Source organism: Arachis ipaensis, chromosome B1, assembly GCF_059453495.1.
Source record: "Arachis ipaensis isolate K30076 ecotype BB chromosome B1, ASM5945349v1, whole genome shotgun sequence".
NCBI classification, from domain to species: domain Eukaryota; kingdom Viridiplantae; phylum Streptophyta; class Magnoliopsida; order Fabales; family Fabaceae; genus Arachis; species Arachis ipaensis.
In genome coordinates this window covers 59,539,445-59,544,543 of record NC_142436.1, presented here as the reverse complement: position 1 = coordinate 59,544,543, position 5,099 = coordinate 59,539,445, and the positions used below count along the sequence as shown (strand labels likewise).

The 5,099-nt window shown below is 42.9% G+C and overlaps 1 non-coding gene across 1 annotated transcript; it reads right to left on the bottom strand.

The window, feature by feature from the left end:
• Positions 1-1,877: 1,877 nt before the first annotated feature.
• Positions 1,878-1,985, bottom strand: LOC148576731 (small nucleolar RNA R71). The gene has a single exon (XR_015902764.1). It is a non-coding gene; the product is annotated as a small nucleolar RNA R71 (small nucleolar RNA).
• Between the last annotated feature and the right edge of the window lie 3,114 nt (positions 1,986-5,099).

Here is a 5,099-nt window from a genome sequence, read left to right as displayed (position 1 = left end):
GGCAGGGTGTTTAGCTCAGGATGTTTGTGGCGTTAACATTAATTGAGAGTATGGGTTCGAGAACGTTAGTAGCAATCACATTTTTCACTAACGTTCCTCACCCAGGGATGATCCACGTTAACTTCAACGTTAGTGGCACCAACGTGACCACTAACGTTGCCTCTTGGTCCTTCGCACACGTTATTGGGGCTCACCTTTTCCAATAACGTTGAGAGTCCTCCCTTCCCCTTACGTTAGAGTCCACGTTAACTTAGTTAACGTGGCTCTTAACGTAGGCTTGCCAATCTTTCCAGAACGTTAGTGACACTTACCTTTTTCACTAACGTTCCAAGGTGCCCCTTCTTCCCACGTTAACTAAGTTAACGTGGCTTCTAACGTGGTAATGATAGCCATCTCCAACGTTAGTGACAAAGGTGAGTGTCACTAATGTTGGCTCATCATCCTATCCTCAACGTTAGCTTTCCATGTTAACTAAGTTAATGTGGGAGTTAATGTAGCTCATGGTGGCTCATTGTGTCTCATTCCAACATTAGTGACAAAGGTGAGTGTCACTAACGTTGGCGATTGTTTGCTTTCTCTACGTTAGCTTCCACGTTAACTAAGTTAACGTAGGAGTTAACGTAGCTCAAGGTGGCTTAGCCCAACGTTAGTGACAATGGTGAGTGTCACTAACGTTGGCCACTCTTTTGCTTCCCAACGTTAGAGTCCACGTTAACTAAGTTAACGTGGAAGCTAACGTGGCCACTTAGAGCTTGGTCCAACGTTAGTGACAAAGGTGAGTGTCACTAACGTTAGCTCCATTTTCTTTCTTCCACGTTAGAGTTCACGTTAACTTAGTTAACGTGACTCTTAACGTGGGCTATGATGGCTTCGAGGGTGTTATTGGTGATTACTTTTCTCATTAACGTTGCAAGCTAGCTCCCATTCCACGTTGGTGGTCACGTTAGTTAGACTAACGTGGCTGCTAACGTGGCTCTTTCTTGCTTCCTTTGTCCTGAAATCAAGCAATAAAGTGCATCAAAGTTCTAATCCGCATCATAAGACATGCATCATCCAATTTGTCATCTAATTCATACAAAATTCTTATGAAATCATGTAAAGTGCACAATGTATGCTTAAATCAAGATGTAAGTGAAATTCTACCCAAAACTTGCTTATTTCCTAAGAAAATGCATGAAACTACCCTAAAACAATAAAGAAAAGGTCAGTGAAACTGGCCAAAATGCCCTGGCATCACTCTTCCTCCTCCTTCTATTCTTCTTTTCCTCTGACATCTCAAGGAATATCTATACTGTGACATAGAGGATTCCATACTTTCTTCCTCTCTCTTTCATATGAGCAGGAGCAAAGACAAAGGCATTCTTGTTGAAGCTGATCCTGAACCTGAAAGGACCTTGAAGAGAAAGCTAAGAGAAGATAAAGCACAAATCTCTTTAGATGACCTAACAGATATTTTCAAACAAGAAGAAGCCATGGTAGCCGAAAACAACAACAATGCCAACAATGCAAGGAAGGTGCTTGGTAACTTTACTACACCTACTCCCGACTTCTATGGGAGAAGCATCTCTATTCCTGCCATTGGAGCAAACAACTTTGAGCTTAAGCCTCAATTAGTTTCTCTAATGCAACATAATTGCAAGTTTCATGGACTTCCATTGGAAGATCCTCATTAGTTCTTAGCTGAATTCTTGTAAATCTGTGACACTGTCAAGACTAATGGGGTTGATCCCAAGGTCTACAGGCTTATGCTTTTTCCCTTTGCTGTAAGAGACAGAGCTAGAATATGGTTGGATTCACAACCTAAGGAAGGCCTGAACTCTTGGGAAAAGCTGGTCAGTGCTTTTCTGGCCAAATTCTTTCCACCTCAAAAATTGAGTAAGCTTAGAGTGGAAGTCCATACTTTCAGACAAAAGGAAGGTGAATCCCTCTATGAAGCTTGGGAAAGATACAAGTAATTGATCAGAAGGTGTCCTTTTGACATGCTTTCAGAATGGAGCATCATAGGTATCTTCTATGATGGTCTGTCTGAACTGTCCAAGATGTCATTGGACAGCTCTGCTGGAGGATCACTTCATCTGAAGAAGACGCCTACAGAAGCTCAGGAACTCATTGAAATGGTTGCAAATAACTAATTCATGTACACTTCTGAAAGGAATCATGTGAATAATGGGACAAATCAGAAGAAAGAAGTTCTTGAGATTTATACTCTGAATGCCATATTGGCTCAGAACAAAATATTGACTCAGCAAGTCAATATGATTTCTCAGAGTTTGTCTGGAAACACCTATATCCTTCATGGAGAAATCATCCAAATCTCTCATGGAAGGACCAACAGAGGCCCCAACAAGGCTTCAACAATAGTAATGGTGGAAGAAATAGGTTTAGCAATAGCAAGCCTTTTCCATCATCTTCTCACCAATAGACAGAGAATTCTAAGCAGAGCCACTCTGACTTAGCAACCATAGTCTCTGATCGAATTAAAACCACTCAAAGTTTCATGACGGAAACAAGGTCCTCCATTAGAAGTTTGGTGGCATAAGTGGGTCAGCTGAGTAAGAGAATTACTGAAACTCCTCCTAGTACTCTCCCAAGCAATACAGAAGAAAACCCAAAGAGAGAATGCAAGGCTATAAACACGTCCCACATGGCCGAATGGATAGAGGAGGGAAAGGCAGTGATTTCCACTGAGAAAGACCTCAATGGACATCCACTGGCCTCCAAGGAGTTCCCTAATGAGGAACCATAGGAATCTGAGGCTCATACAGAGACCATAGAAATTCCATTGAATTTACTTCTGCTATTCATGAGCTCTGATGAGTATTCTTCCTCTGAAGAGGATGAAGATGTTACGAAAGAGCAAGTTGCTAAGTACCTTGGAGCAATAATGAAGCTAAATGCCAAGTTATTTGGTAATGAGACATTGGAGGATGAACCCCCTTTGCTGACCAAAGAACTGGATGACTTGACTAGGCAGAGATTACATCAGAAGAGACAGGATCCTAGAAAGTTCTCAATACCTTGTACCATAGGCACCATGACCTTTGAGAAGGCTCTGTGTGACCTGGGGTCAAGTATAAACCTCATGCCACTCTCTGTGATGGAGAAGCTAGGTATCCTTGACGTACATGCTACAAGAATCTCACTAGAGATGGCAGACAATTCAAAGAAACAGGCTTATGGACTCGTAGAGGATGTCTTGGTAAAGGTTGAAGGCCACTACATCCCTGCTGATTTCATAATCCTAGACATTGGGAAGTGTATGGATGAATATATCATCCTTGGCAAACCCTTGCTAGCCACAGCAAAAGCTGTGATTGATGTTGACAGAGGAGAATTGGTCCTTCAAGTGAATGAGAACTCCCTTTTGTTTAAAGCTCAAGGATCTCCCTCTGTAACCATGGAGAGGAAGCATGAAAAGCTTCCCTCAATGAAGAGTCAAATAGAGCCCCCACATTCAAACTCTAAGTTTGGTTTTGGGAGGCCATCATCATGCTCTGAGTATCTGTGAGGCTCCATGAGAGTCCACTGTCAAGCTATTGACATTAAAGAAGCGCTTGTTGGGAGGCAACCCAATTTTATTTGATTACATCTATTTTCAATTGTTATTTTATGTTTTCTGTAGGTTGATGATCATGTGAAGCCACAAAAACAACTAAAAAAACAAAAACAGAATAAAAAATAGTATTAAAAATAGCACACCTTGGAGGAGAAGCTTACTGGCGTTTAAACGCCCGTAAGGGTAGCAGAATGGGCATTAAACGCCCAGTCTGGCACCATTCTGGGCGTTTAACGCCAGAAATGGGCACCAGACTGGCGTTTAATGCCAGAAAGGGGTACAAAGCTGGCGTTTAACGCCAGAAAAGGGAGAAAAACTGGCGTTTAAATGCTAGAAAGGGGAGAAAAGCTGGCGTTAAACGCCAGAAATGGGCAGCAACCTGACATTTAACGCCAGGATTGGCAATCAAGGGGGCGTTTACACGCCACATGGTGCAGGGATGAGAAATCCTTGACACCTCAGGATCTGTGGACCCCACAGGATCCCCACCTACCTCATCTCTCTCTCTCTTCTTCACACCTTCCCATAACACCCTTCCCCAAATTCCCTTCACCAAGAACCTCAATACCTCTTTCCCAAAAACTCCTCACCTATCAAATCCTACCATCTTCTCCATAATCTCTTCACCAATCCATATTCATCCATCATAAAAACCCACCTACCTCCCCATTCAAATTCAAACCACTTTCCCTCCCAAATCCACCCATACATGGCCGAACCCTACCCCTCTCTCCACTCCTATATAAACCAATCTTCACTCCTTCATTTTCACACATCATACACATTACTTCTCCCCCTTGGCCGAACCAGTAAACCCCCTCCATCTCCTCTATTTTCTTCTTCTACTCTTTTTTTTCTTCTTTTGCTCGAGGACGAGTAAACCTTCTAAGTTTAGTGTGGTAAAAGCATTGCTTTTTGTTTTTCCATAACCATTTATGGCACCAAAGGCCGGAGAAACCTCTAGAAAGAGGAAAGGGAAGGCAAAAGCTTCCACTTCCAAGTCATGAGAGATGGAGAGATTCATCTCAAGAGTGCATCAAGAACACTTCTATGAAGTTGTGGTCAAGAAGAAGGTGATCCCCGAGGTCCCCTTTAAGCTCAAAAAGAGTGAATATCTGGAGATCCGACATGAGATTCGAAGAAGAGGTTGGGAAATTCTCACCAATCCCATTCAACAAGTTGGGATCTTAATGGTTCAAGAGTTCTATGCCAATGCATGGATCACGAAGAACCATGATCAAAGTGTGACCCCGGACCCAAAGAATTGGCTTACAATGGTCCGGGGGAAATGCTTAGATTTCAGTCCGGAAAATGTAAGGTTGGTATTCAACTTGCCCATGATGTAAGGAGATGCACGCCCCTACACTAGAAGGGTCAACTTTGATCAAAGGTTGGACGAAGTCCTCATAGACATTTGTGAAGAGGGCGCTTAATGGAAGAGAGATTCAATAGGGAAGCCGGTTCAACTAAGAAGGCATGACCTCAAGCCCGTGGCTAGGGGATGGTTGGAGTTCATCCAACGCTCAGTCATTCCCACTAGCAA